Below are 14,316 nucleotides of genomic sequence, written 5' to 3' on the forward strand. Positions count from 1 at the left end.
CATTGTGCTAACGCTTCCGCTTTCGGTCTACGAGGGTATGTGGACACACTCTCCCCTCTTGTTGCTATGCATCACCATGATCTTGCGTGTGCGTAGGAAATTATTGAAAATTACTATGTACCCCAACACCTCGTTGATGTGAGACTATCTTCTCCATTTTGTCTTCTCCACTACCACCCCTCTATTTCACCTATAGTGCTATATCCATGGCTCACACTCATGTATTGCGTGAAGATTGAAAAAGTTTGAGAACATCAAAAGTATGAAACAATTGCTTGGCTTGTCATCGGGTTTGTGCATGATTAAATATTTTGTGTGATGAACATAGAGCATAGCCAGACTATATGATTTTGTAGGGATAGCTTTCTTTGGCCATGTTATTTTAAGAAGACATGATTGCTTTGTTAGTATGCTTGAACTATTATTGTTTTTATGTCAATATTAAACTTTTGTCTTGAATCTTTCAGATCTGGAAATTCATGCCACAATAAAGAAAATTACATTGATAATTATGTTAGGTAGCATTCCACATCAAAAATTCTGTTTTTATCATTTACCTACTCAAGGACGAGCAGGAATTAAGATTGGGGATGCTTGATACGTCTCCAGCGTATTTGTAATTTTTGATTGTTCCATGCTATTATATTATCTGTTTTGGATGTTTAATGGGCTTTAATATGCTCTTCCATATTATTTTTGGGACTAACCTATTAACCAGAGGCCCAGTGCCATTTTATGTTTTTTTGCCTATTTTGGAGTTTTGCAGAAAATGAATACCAAACGGAGTCCAAACGGAATGAAACCTTCGCGATGATCTTTCTTGGACCGAAAGCAATCCAGAAGACTTCGAGTCTAAGTCTGGAACTCCACGAGGAAGCCACGAGGCAGGAGGGCACGCCCCCACCCTCGTGGGCCCCTCATAGCTCCACCGACGTACTTCTATCGCCTATATATACTCTTATACCCTAGAAACATCAGGGAGAGCCACGAAACCACTTTTCCACCACTGCAACCTTCTATACCTGTGATATCCATCTTGGGGCCTTTTCCGGTGATCTGCCGGAGGGGGAATCGATCAAGGAGGGCTTCTACATCAACATCATTGCCTCTCCGATGAAGCGTGAGTAGTTTACAACAAACCTTCAGGTCCATAGTTATTAGCTAGATGGCTTCTTCTCTCTCATTGGTTCCCAATTCAAAGTTCTCCTCAATGTTCTTGGAGATCTATTAGATGTAATTCTCTTTTGTGGTGTGTTTGTCGAGATCCGATGAATTGTGGATTTACGAATAAGATTATCTATGAATATTATTTGGTTCTTCTTTGAATTCTTATATGCATGATTTGATATCTTTGCAAGTCTCTTCGAATTATCAGTTTAGTTTGGCCTACTAGATTGATCTTTCTTGCAATGGGAGAAGTGCTTAGCTTTGGGTTCAATCTTGCGGTGTCCTTTCTCAGTGACAGTAATGCAGCAAGGCATGTATTGTGTTGTTGCCATCGAGGATAAAAAGATGGGGTTTAGATCATATTGCTTGAGTTTATCCCTCTACATCATGTCATCTTGCTTAATGCATTATTCCGTTCTTATGAACTTAATACTCTAGATGCATGCTAGATAGCGGTTCATGTGTGGAGTAATAGTAGTAGATGCATAATTGTTTTGATCTACTTGACATAGACGTGATGCCTATATTCATTATCATGTCCTTAGATATCTTCATAACTATGCGCTTTTCTATCAATTGCTCGGTAGTAATTTGTTCACCCACCGTAATACATGATATCTTGAGAGAAGCCACTAGTGAAACCTATGGCCCCCGGGTCTCTTTCCTATTATATTACATCTCTTTTATTTACATTGCATCTCGTTTACTATTTTGCAATCTTTACTTTCCAATATATACAACAAAAATACCAAAAATATTTACTTTACTATCTCTATTAGATCTAACTTTTGCGAGTGATCGTGAAGGGATTGACAACCCCTTTATCGCGTTGGTTGCAAAGTTTTTGATTGTTTGTGCACGTACTAGGTGACTTGTGCATTGTCTCCTACTAGATTGATACCTTGGTTCTCAAAACTGAGGGAAATACTTACGCTACTTTGCTGCATCACCCTTTCCTCTTCAAGGGAAAACCAACGCATGCTCAAGAGTTTGCAAGAGAATCATCAACGACGTCAAAGCACCAGGTCCTCTCACACGCTCAAAAGCTTCACATTTGTCTAACATTTGTGGGCACTTTGCTTTTGTCTCTATCACAGAGCCCACCAAACTAGATGAGGCATTTTTGGAGCCTGAGTGGATTCAAGCGATGCAAGAGGAATTACATCAATTTGAGCTCAACAATGTCTAGGAACTTGTCAAGCGACCAGACCCTCGCAAGCACAATATCATCGGCACAAAATGGATCTACCGCAACAAGCATGATGAAAATGGCCTTGTGGTGAGGAATAAGGCATGGCTTGTAGCTCAAGGCTACACACAGGTTGAAGGAATTGATTTTGATGAAACTTTTGCACCTGTTGCTAGACTTGAGGCTATTCGCATATTGTTTGCTTATGCTAACCATCATAATATCATCTTATATCAAATGGATGTGAAAAGTGCATTCCTTAATGGTAATCTTGAGGAAGAAGTATATGTTGCTCAACCCCGAGGTTTTGAAGATCCAAAGCATCCTCACAAAGTCTTCAGACTCAATAAGGTCCTCTGTGGCCTCAAGCAAGCCCTCGGGCGTGGTATGATACTTTGAAGGAATTCCTCATGAAGAAAGGCTTCAAACCCGGTTCACTTGACCCAACTCTTTTCCCCAAAACCTATGATGATGAATTATTCATGTGCCAAATCTATGTTGATGATATTATCTTTGGCTATACTAACCAACGTTACACTAACAAATTTGCCTATATGATGAGTGAGGAATATCAAATGTCTATGATAAGAGAATTAAAATTCTTCTTAGGTCTTCAAATTCGTCAAGAACGCAACGTCATCTTCATATCTCAGGAGAAATACCTCAAGGATGTGTTGAGGAAATTCGGCATGCAAGATTGCAAAGGCGTCAAAATCCCTATGCCCACAAATGGCCATCTATGCACTGATGAAAATGGTATTGCCTTCGACCAAAAGGTATACCGTTCCATGATTGGTTCTTTATTGTATCTATGTGCATCTAGGCCAACTATTTTGCTTAGTGTTTGCATGTGGGCCCATTTTCAAGCTACACCGAAGGAATCACACCATAAGGTTGTGAAGCATATTCTTCGATATCAAGCTCACACACCAACATTTGGATTATGGTATCCCAAGGGCTCAGCTTTTGATCTCATTGGATATTCTGACTCTGACTATGCTGGTGATCGTGTGGACCACAAGTCAACATCAGGCACATGCCATTTCCTCGGACGTTCCTTAGTATGTTGGTCCTCGAAGAAGCAGAATTGTGTATCACTCTCTACTGCTAAAGCTGAGTACATTGCTGCTGGTTCATGTTGTGCTCAATTGCTATGGATGAAGCAAACCCTCAAGGACTACGGCATCGATGTGAAGAATGTGTCTCTCTACTGTGACAATGAGAGTGCCATCAAGATTGCTCGTAACCCAGTTCAGCACTCGAAGACAAAGCACATTCAGATTCATCATCATTTTCTTCGTGATCATGTGTTGAAGGGCGACATCTCTATCTAGCACGTGAAGACTGAAGAACAGCTAGCCGATATATTCAAAAAGCCCTTGGATGAGAAGAGATTTAGCAAGTTGCAGTGTGAGCTAAATATCTTAGAATCTTTGAATGTCCTCTGAAAAGGACACACATCCTAACACTTATGCAAAATTGATGACTTAGATGTGCAACACATGAAGTAACATTTTTCTTCAATCAATGAAGACTAACCCTCTAAGTGTGAAGAAATTGACGAGAGTTTGATTATCAGAGCCCTACGACAATTGTATGTGGCATCTGGAATCATCATTCTTATACGGTGGTTCACGCCACCAACAAAAGTTGAAAATCTTCAATTTCAGTTTTTCTCAAATTCTTCAACTTTGCATAGTCTTCACTCTTTCTGTTTTTGTTCTTCATTGGCTATATATATATATATGCATAAACACTATTCTGATCACGGGATCAGAATAATATTTTGATCACAACCTGAACTGCCTGAGTAACGCGCCGAACTTCCCTCTATACGAACCCGACCTTTGTGCTATCTTCACAACTGTGCCCTCTACCGTGAGTTTTTCTGATCATTCGTGTTGTTTTTTATGTAAGTGTAATTTGTAAACAGTTTTTAGCAACTAAATGCCCGTTTTAAATAGGAATTCCGGTCATTGGCGGATTTGCTCTCGAGGTGGTGATGAACTTGTGTATGTAACAAGTTTAATGCATGTTGTGGATGTTGTCGAAGCTCTGGCACGATGGGAATTAGGTTTTGGTACGAGTTTGGTGCACAAATTCTTGTTATTTCAAACAAATTTGAAATTGCCCGTGTTCTTCATCCGCCCGAGCTGCAGCCTGCGCTTCTGTTGATTTCTCATTTTTCTATAAAGTTTGCTGGCTGATTTGCATACTTTAGTGAAATTCAAGGCTTACTAAGTCGTCAATTTTAATCGGGAGGGTCCATACGGTTTGATTTCTAGCGATTTGATGTTAGCACTCCCGCGGGTTTTTGCATAGGTTATTTTTGCGGTTTTGAAATTTGCTCTCTGGTCATTTTAGTTGTGGAAAGGGAGTTGCCAGATCATTTCCAAGGGGGTGCGGATGTGTTGTAATCTTGTGCAGATGATTTTATGCTTTGGACAAATTTGTTCGTTCATTATTTCTAGATCATCTAATGGTCGTTGTACAAGCTGGACTTCTGCATTGTCATACCTGAACTTCTGCTTTTCCTTCGTTGGATCCTGTCGGGGCTGGGGCAGATCAGGATCGGGATCGGGGGAGGATCAGGTGGATCCTGTGGGTCTGCCCGGGTTTCTGTGCTGGACTTCTGTGTTGTCATACTTGAACTTCTTCTTTTCCTTCATTGCAAGGTAATCCAGCAAGTCCTTTGTATTTCTTTCCTTTTTTCTGTCAGTTTTCATTCGCATTGTTTTGATTTTTTTGACTAAGCCCAATGAGTGACCATGGAATTAATTGGCCGATGGATATGCATATATTTTTCTGTTTTTTCTAGTTTGTTTTCGTACTTCTAATAGTTTGTTGGACTTCACTTATGCCTGGCAGAGTCACAAGAGAAAAACATATTTATATAAATTTACTGATTTACGAAGCTAATTATTGAACTTACCTTATTTAGAACATTTGATTAGTTAACTTACGCCTCGTGCATTTTGTTTCTTCGACACTAAAAATTATTATTCCTAAGGTGTTTCTTTCATGGTTTTTTATGTCACGGCAATGAAACTTTTCATGAATGCAAGTCCATCTTTTTTGACATTGATATTCCAGGACAGATTACATTCCAAGAATCAAAAACCCTTACTAGATTTCTTCTGCAATTTGTTGTAGCTAGTGTGTAAGTGTGGAGCTGGACCACAGACACATGCATCCTCTTTTCCCTTAGTCTATGTTTTGGTATAGTTTTTTGATCATCCACTATCTTCAGTAGGATCTGGACTTTTTTTTATTAATGGTTGAACTTCTAGTTTTCCAGATTGCATTCCACATTTGCAAGGCGAAGGTGCATGGTGCTCTATATTTTCTTTGTTTGGTTTTCTTTGTAATTTTAATTCTTCAGATGTTGTTTTTAGACTTTTGTCTCGTGAGCAATCATGGGATTAGCCCAATTATGCATGCACTTTTTCCAGATCATCTAAGGGTCATTGTAGAAGCTGGACTTCTATGTTGTCCGTACATGAACTTCTGCTTTTCCTTCTTTGCAAAGTAATGCAGCAAGTCCTCTGTATTTCTTTCTTCTTTATGTTATTTTTCATTCTTTGCATTGGTTTGGATTTTTTTTGACTTAGTCCCATGCGCAGCCATGGAATTGGCCGACGGATATGCATATTTTTTTTATTTTTTCTAGTATGTTTTTGTACTTATAATAGTTGTTGGTCTTCACTCAATAACTATCCTGAACTTCTGTATGATAATTGTTTTTAACATGTTAATTTCAGGTTTTAGAAAATATAGAGTGCGTGCGGTGGGGATGGAAATAGAATAACCGCATTGTGTCCTATCAAATCCTAGCGCGCAGCAATGCGGTAGCGCGAGACCGAGCAGGGGGGAGGGGGAGGGACCCCCCATCCCCCTGCGAGGCCGAGACAGGAACGAGCCGGAGCAGGCGACGACGCGGCGTGCCGTGTCGTCGCATGCGGAGGCGAGTCCGTCACATCCGTGACCCCACTATCTATCTTAGGGTTTTTAGGGTTTAGGGTGCGTCCGGTGGGGGTGGAAACAGAATAACCGCATTACATCCTGTCAAATCCTAGCGCACAGCAATGCGGTAGCGCGAGGCCGAGCAGGGGGGAGGGGGGTCGGGACCCCCCTCCCCTCCCCCTGCAACACCGAGACAGGAACGAGCCGGAGCAGGCGACGACGCGGCGTGCCGCGTCGTCGCATGCGGAGGCGAGTCTATCACATCCGTGACCCCACTATCTATCTTAGGGTTTTTAAGGTTTAGGGTGCGTGCGGTGGGGGTGGAAATAGAATAACCGCATTGCGTCCTGTCAAATCCTAGCGTGAGGCCGAGCAGGGGGGAGGGGGTCGGGACCCCCCTCCCCTACGAGGCCGAGACAGGAACGAGCCGGAGCAGGCGACGATGCGGCGTGCCGCGTCGTCGCATGCGGAGGCGAGTCCGTCACATCTGTGACCCCACTATCTATCTTAGGGTTTTTAGGGTTTAGGGTGCGTGCAGTGGGGGTGGAAACAGAATAACCGCATTGCGTCCTGTCAAATCCTAGTGCGCAGCAATGCGGTAGCGCGACGCCGAGCAGGGGGGAGGGGGTCGGGACCCCCCTCCCCTCCCCCTGCGAGGCCGAGACAGGAAAGAGCCGGAGCAGGCGACGACGCGGCGTGCCGCGTCGTCGCATGCGGAGGCGAGTCCGTCACATCCTTGACCCCACTATCTATCGTAGGGTTTTTAGGGTTTAGGGTGCGTGCGGTGGGGGTGGAAACAGAATAACCGCATTGCATCCTGTCAAATCCTAGCGCGCAGCAATGCGGTAGCGCGAGGCCGTGTAGGGGGGGAGGGGGGAGGGACCCCCCCTCTCCCCCTGCGAGGCTGAGACAGGAACGAGCCGGACCAGGCGACGACGCGGCGTGCCGCGTCGTCGCATGCGGAGGCGAGTCCGTCACATCCGTGACCCCACTATCTATCTTAGGGTTTTTAGGGTTTAGGGTGAACTTCATCTGTTTTTGTAGTTGAACTTCTTCTTTTTGTTTCTTTATGGTTTATTTATTCTTATTCCTTTACTTCTTTTATTAGTGTACTTGAACTTCTGTTCTTTATTTTTTGAACTTCTTTTCTCTTATTTTTTAGGGGCATATTTATGTATGTATGTTTCTTCCTTTAGTACTGTATTTGCCATCTATTTTTGGGTTTGAGGATATCAACTGTGCTGTTTTGTGATCTTATCTCATTATAATAGATGCATTCAAATGGTACATTTATTTATCTACACATGTATTTACTATTTTAGCTGTTGGGGGGTAAAAGTGTAAATTCAGTGGCGCTGCAAGTCCCACGATAGAGATGCATTAAGTGACCATCTCCCTCGCGACCACCTGTCAGAAAACTCCTTTCCCCTTGTCGCTCGCTCTCTCCCCCCTCTCCGTCGCTCCGCTGCCTTCCTCTCCTCCAACTCCCCCCGATTTCTCCGCCCCTATCCCCTGCCCTCGTGCTGGAGTAACCGACGCATGCCCCCGCTCCTATTTCTCCCCCACGCCCTGCTCTCTCTCGCCCAGCCCGCTCTCTTCTGCTCTGAAGCGAGGGCGGCAACTGCCTGCGCGGTTGCAAGGTGCGTGTGGCGTCGTGGGGAGTGGAAGAACCGACGCTGATTCGTGTGTGCGGGAGTTGTCTGGAGAGGTACAAGTGCTGCCCCCCTCCTAATGCTTGCTTCTAGTTTCGCCAGATCTGTCGAGGCCTGCCTGTTTCTTCTGTGTGCTCTCGCGTCCGCCTCCCTCCCCCTTCTTCTGATGGTTTGGTGGTAGATTAGGTAGGGTTCTTTTGCGTGTGGTGGTTGGATTTCAATTCCCCGTGGTCAGATTTGTTTGTGAGATGCTTGTGTGTGCTATTTGTCCCTTCATACTTGTGTGGATTTCATTTCCCCTTTGTTGATTTTAGCAGTCAGATGAATTTAAGAGAGGGTGTGGTGTGATGGATGGTTGATGCTGGATCTGATGTATTTAATTGCATTAGTGCTGTGGATTTCGAAGTCTAGATTATGTCTGTGACATTGTATTCAGTTTATGGATACATTTTTTTGTTGTGCTTGCGTAGATGTGCTACTGTTCATCCTTTGTTGGTATGTTGTAGTTGTTTCATCCTAGGGTTTGATTCAGTTTCTTTTTGTATTTTGTTGTGTGATTTTGTACTTGCTAACTATATGCAATCAATCCCCTGTTTTTAGCAGGTTGTTCTAGTGTTTGGAGTTGCATTCATCAAGGCGGTTGTGTTGTCATGGCTTCAAAACCTTCTCCAGGTATCTTAATGTAGTTGTATCTTCTATTTTAAATAGCATTATTCTCATATATGTCTGCCCATATCTTCACTTAGTATTCATGTTGGACTGCCATTCTTAATAGTGTGAACTTCTAGTAATGGTTATGTGTATGCTTTTTACCATGTTTGAGTTAGTAGAGTGTTTGCTTACTTTGTAGTTGATGATTTTGCAGGTGAAACTTTGTTACCAAGTGTTGTCGGACTTCCCAGATGTTTCAGTTTTGTAGTTTATATCTTTGTTTTTTTTGTTATCATGTTGATGGCATTGATATTTAGTTTGCCTATGAAATACTGTTTGTGGTCATGCTACATCTTTTTTATGTGTTACTTGCTTGGTTCACATAGTTGAACTTCTGGTTTTAATTATTGTTTGATTGTAATGAAATTTGGTTGAACTTCTGTTATGCACATTTTGTTTTACTGCTTTGTTATGTATCGTTGAACTTTTGGACATTCATGATATTTGTAGTAGCCCCTCTGGTGTAGATTGTTTTTATATTTAGTTTGTAGATTTTTAGTTTGTTTTTTGTGTTTACTTCTTTGTTAGGTATTGTTGAACTTCTAGGTATTGGACATTGTTGTAAAAGTAGAAGTCCCTTTGGTGTAGGATTGCGGATTAGAACTCAGCTGCCTTTTTACTTGTATTTTTTATAGTTGGTGATGAGTTGAATAGTTCTGAAAAAATGCCTGCGATCAAGATGGAGCTTCAGAGGTTAATACTGATGCTCCAATATCTGATGCGGCTAAATCACCCATTATCCCTTTGACTGTGATTGTCGAGGTTGCTTCGAGCCTTGAGAGTTTTTCAAGCCTTGAGGATCTTGCTTCTGCAGCTCTTGCTTCACCTAGTATGTGAAACCCCTTTTTTCATTTTAAAGTTTTGAGCCATGTTTTTTTAGCTTGTTCTTGTCGTTTGTTTTTGTTTTTGTTCCTGACTATTTTTTATTTTTTGCTTCGATTTTTTGTGTTCTTTGTAGATGTGTCCACAGAGGAGGAAGCTATGAACACCATCAACAATGTTTTATCTGAGTTGGGTTTATCAGAAACCCCTGCTGCTGCTGAGGAGGTGGCTCCGTCAGTCAAAGGTTGTGATTCCGTTTCGGATCCTTTGTGCTCTCTTCAGATGTCAGAGACGCAGTCGCAGTCTGTTGATGGCACTGAACCTGTCACGCAACCCGAGGATGTGCCTCTTCAGCTTCTCCTGGAGGACCAACGTAAGAGGAAGAAGCCAAAAGATTTTTATAAGAAGAGGGTGGCCCACCTTGAGAGAGGTTCTGATGTTCCTGGATCTGTTCATGCGGCTGAGCTCACTGTTGAGGAAGACGTGTCGTGTGGTAGTGATGGCAAGGTTGTCCCTGTTAAGAAGAAAATCAAGAAGACTGCTGCGAGGAAGCTAGTAGTTGGTGAAGTTACTCTTCAGAGGAGCCCACGTGATTCAAGGCCTGCAGAAGTTTTTGAAGATGAAGGGTTAGGCCTTGGTGGTACGCCACACCGTAGTCCTCGTGTGCTTGCCACTACCACCCCTACACCTTCTCCGCTTGGTGCTGGTGCATCTGGTAAGGGTAAGAAATGCGGCGTGAAGCGCAAGGTTCCACTTGCAAAGGTCAACAAGGGTGTGAAGAAGCGTTCTCGTGTTAATCCAGAGGACAAGGATGATGCTGATTTCAATGCTGATGATGAGGACAACGTAGATGATGATGTTGCCGCTAATCAGGTATGAATGTCTCATGTTTACTGTTTTTAGAGCATTTATCGCTATTGTTGTAGTTTTATTGTTTTTAGCACTGCCTTGGCATAAATAACTGACCTTCTGCTCCATCTCAATATAGACAAATAAATTAGCGGACGTGTTTTGCTTTTATGGTATCACTGCCTTTGTGTACATAGTTGGACTTCTGGGTATATACATGAAGAAATTAGCTCAACTTGTTTGTATACATGTTTGATTACTGCCTTAGTGTATATGGTTGAACTTCTGCTTTTTAAATTTCCAACATTTTTGAAACCATGTTAACTAGTGTTCATACATGGTTGTACTGCCTATGTAGACATAGTTGGACTTCTGAGATACATGTTTGATTACTGCCTTGGTATACATGGTTGAACTTCTGCTTTTGAAAGCATGTTAACTTCTGGTCATACATGGTTGTACTGCCTATGTAGACATAGTTGGACTCCTGAGATACATGTTTGATTATTGCCTTGGTATACATGGTTGAACTTCTGCTTTTGTAAATTTCCAACATTTTTGAAAGCATGTTAACTTCTGGTCATACATGGTTGTACTGCCTATGTAGACATAGTTAGACTTCTGAGATGTGGTGCGTATGTAGTCATTAGTGGAATTTTGGTGAAGCTTGTGTGTCTCATTGTTCTGCCTTTTTTCCTTGTCAATGTATTTTTTTCAGTATCAGCTTGTGCTGCGGCCTGAGAGGAGGAAGAGAGGAGGCAAAGCGCCCGAAGAAGGTGGCCAAGGAGGAGGTGAGGCGAAACGTTTTAACAAGACAGTTCGCTGCTCACTAGGAGAGGTCAATACGTGTGCGAAAAATGCTACAAGATAGGCACAAGACGAGGGTTATCAAGGCTGGTTTTGGTTGTGTGTTTGACTTGAAGGTTGATTCCAACATTTCTCGTCCTTTGATGGGCAACATCTACACGAGGATTGACCCTTCAACCATGATTTTGGACATGGGTGAGGCGAACAAGTTTATACATATTACAAGTGATGCTATTCACCATCTCTTTGGGTTCGCTCAAGGTAATCGTACCCCCTAGGCCCTCGAATGATGGTTTCAATGATGCTGTTATGAGGTTGAAGGGCAAGCTTGGGTATGCTAGGAGTGACCACATCAAGACAAAGGATTTGCAGAATATCCTCGCTGAACTTGTGAAGGATGAGACGAAGGATGATCTTGCTCTACAGGTGTTTTACCTTATTGTTTTCATGAAGGTGGTTATCCCTGGAACGTCTACACGAGTGTCCAGGGAGGCAGCAATGGCCGAGAACCTTGTGTTTGAGGACATGGCAGACATGGACTACTGCCAGTTGGTTGTTGACGATATTCGGAGTGCTGTTGTTAGGTATCGGCAAGGTACTAGCAGAGGAAAAGCTGTCACAGGCTGTGCCATCGCGCCGCTGCTTATGTATCTAGACTGCCTTATCATTGGCAAGACGCCAAACATTGACTTGAGGACCCCTCGCATCAATTTCATGGATCAGGCCAAGCTTCTTGAGTTTGCTGCGGCTGACTTGGTCACGAAGGGTGATGATGACCCAGCCAACTGGGTGTTTGGGAGACTGCCTGTGAGTGTTTCTATGCATTATTCTTTCCTGTGTAGTTTAACTTGAACTTCTGGTATTGTCTTGTATATTTTTTGTTCCCATGTTCCTTCATTTGTTTTCTGATGCATTGACTTTTGTTTTTGTATGCAGTGGAAGACACAAGCTGAGGTTGTGTTCTTTAGGGTTATTGAACGTCCTGTTCTAACTATGCCTCGTTCTGCCGGCCTAGGGAGTGGAACTTCCCCAAGATTTGAATTCTCCCGGGATGTTAATATCGGTGCCCCCCTGTTATCCAGGAGGTTCTTCTACTCGTGTGAGTGCTGCAGGTGGCGTTTCTTCCGAGAATTTGTTTGAAGCTGCCAATGTTTCTCTGGTTAGGATTGACAGTCTTCTTGAAACTCTTTGTGGGGAGTTGGCTCGTGTTCCTTCAACTGCTGAGCGTCTTAGTCGCATTGATGGGATTCTTCCTCCCGGACACGGATTTGATGCTGAGTCTTCGAAGGGGGTCTTATCTATTGAAGCTAAATTTCTTGAAGAGCTTTGTCAGAGCACTTCCCACCTCCGGACAAGCGTTCGGCTGTTCAAGGAAATGCAAGATGCTCGTTGCAAGCCTTTTGAAGATGAGGCAAGTGTTGTTGTGAGACAGATTCAGAGGCAGGATTCTATTCGTTCGGGTCGTGAAGGAGGCCACGTGGAGCGTACCAAAGAGGTTTGTTTATGTTGGCTTTTGATATTTCTTTGCAATAATGTTCAATGTTAGCTTTCAGTTATTACTGTTTGTATTCATAGGCGCCCGTTATTGATTTCATGTGTCGTAAACCGTTTTTTAGCACAAGTGTTCCTATGTGACCTTCTCTGTTTATAGAACCTGAACTTCAACTGCTACAGCACCTGAACTTCCATGACTGGCCCTTTTTTGTTCCCTTTTGTATCTTAGAGTAGTTTGATATCTGACCTGCTATGTTTATTGTATTTGGACTTCCATTATATGTCAGTTGTGATAGCTGACCTTCACTGATTATGCAATCTGAACTTCTGCTGATTAGGTATTTTGTTTTCTACATGATTTTTTTGTAGGCTGTTGATGATGATGCTAGGGTTGAGGAGGATGTTTTACCTGCGCATGAAGCTGCTCCTGTGCATGGGCTGCCCCTATGCATGAACCTGCTCCCGCTAGTGGCGTAATAGTTGATGAGGTTCATGGCAGTGAAAATAAGGTACCATTTTTTCTTGTCCATTTGTCTTGCTTGCCCCTGAGACGGACTTGCTGCCCCTGTGCATGAGGTTTAGTCAGCCCTTTGTAATGACTTTTTGTTTCTTTTTTGCAGCAGCAGAATGATGATGTTAGTGTTGCTCCAGAGAAGGTTGCAGACATGTCCATCTCAGGCACCGGCTGCTCCGACGGGGTGGTCCTGACTGAACCTTTTTCGTCCATTGGCGCTGAGGTTTCTGATGCTGAGCAGGGCAAGACAAATGGAGACATCATTTTGGAGAAAGATCATGTTGAGTCTGTTGTACAAACTGGTGGTAGTGCTGCTGCAAGCCCGGAGAAGTCTCCTGCAGCAGAGCCATCTGTTGATGTTGATGCTGTACAGGCACAACCAAATGTTTTTCTTGTTTCAGATTCTCCAGTTGCTCCAGTTGCTGCTGGTGTCCTTCTCGACGACGCTGCAACGTCTACTGGAGACGATGATGAAGATACCGAAAGCGATAGTTATGGAGAGGAGGTTGATCATTCCAGTGCTGCCACTGGTCTAGGCAAGGATCCATGAAGAGAGGAGCATACTTCTCTCTTCTTTCCCCATCCCCTTCCCTCTTTGTTGTTTGGTTTAGTCCATGATATCCCCTGTGAACTGCCTTTGTGGTCTAAGTTCAACTTCTGGTTTTGTTGTTTGTCGTGTGGGTTGTAAAGAATGTTAAGTGAACCTGTTTTGTATGTGGGCGGAGGTTTGTAATGCATGCGTTGTGATGTCTATGATGCTGTGGTTTTATCTTTTCAGATGTAGCAGCTGAGATGTGCTTATGTTTTGAATGTTTGTGCTTGAATGTTGGTCTTAATTGAAACTGTCATGAATCTATGTGCTTTGAGTGTTGCTGTTAATTGCTATTTTCTTTTTGGTGAGCAGATAGCGACCTTGCTGTCGTCCGAAAGAAGGTTGATGACTTTTATTACAGTGTAACTAGGCTTAGGAATGATCGTTCCAAGAGGTGAGTGCAGCTGCTCAATATTTACATCATCCATGTACCCCCTGTGAACTGCCTGTGGTTTCTTACCTGAACTTCCCAGCTCTATGTACCTGAACTTCTTGTTTTTTTGCTTCTCTGGTGCTGAACTTCTTGTTTTTTTGCTTCTCTGGTGCTGAACTTCTG

This window comes from Triticum urartu, chromosome 1A (genome assembly GCF_056163025.1).
Source record: "Triticum urartu cultivar PI428250 chromosome 1A, HENAU_Tu73, whole genome shotgun sequence".
Classification (NCBI taxonomy): domain Eukaryota; kingdom Viridiplantae; phylum Streptophyta; class Magnoliopsida; order Poales; family Poaceae; genus Triticum; species Triticum urartu.